Source organism: Eimeria tenella, genomic scaffold (assembly GCF_000499545.2).
Source record: "Eimeria tenella Houghton genomic scaffold, Eth_scaff2239, whole genome shotgun sequence".
NCBI lineage: Eukaryota > Apicomplexa > Conoidasida > Eucoccidiorida > Eimeriidae > Eimeria > Eimeria tenella.
In genome coordinates, this window is record NW_013542095.1 from 1,899 (window position 1) to 2,210 (window position 312).

Sequence of the window (312 nt, forward strand, 5' to 3'; positions counted from 1 at the left end):
TCGGCGCAGCCTGCTGCTCTCCTCCAGCTCCCCAGGGGGGCCCCCCAGTACCATGGGGGAGGGGCCCCCGGGGCCCTCAGTGCTGTCTGGCTCGGATCAGGGGCCAGAGGGTACTGCGCAGACGCAGGAGTTGTGCCCCCCTTCGCCCTCGCATTCGCAGCCTGCTGCGCCCCCTGCAGCAGCAGCAGCAGCAGCAGCAGCAGCAGCGAGCCCCGCTGGCGACAGAAGCAGCAGCGAGAGGTTTGCTGCTCCAGCAGCAGCAGCAGCAGCAGCAGCCCCTGCAGCCGTGGAGCCGCTAGCCCCGCCTCAAGA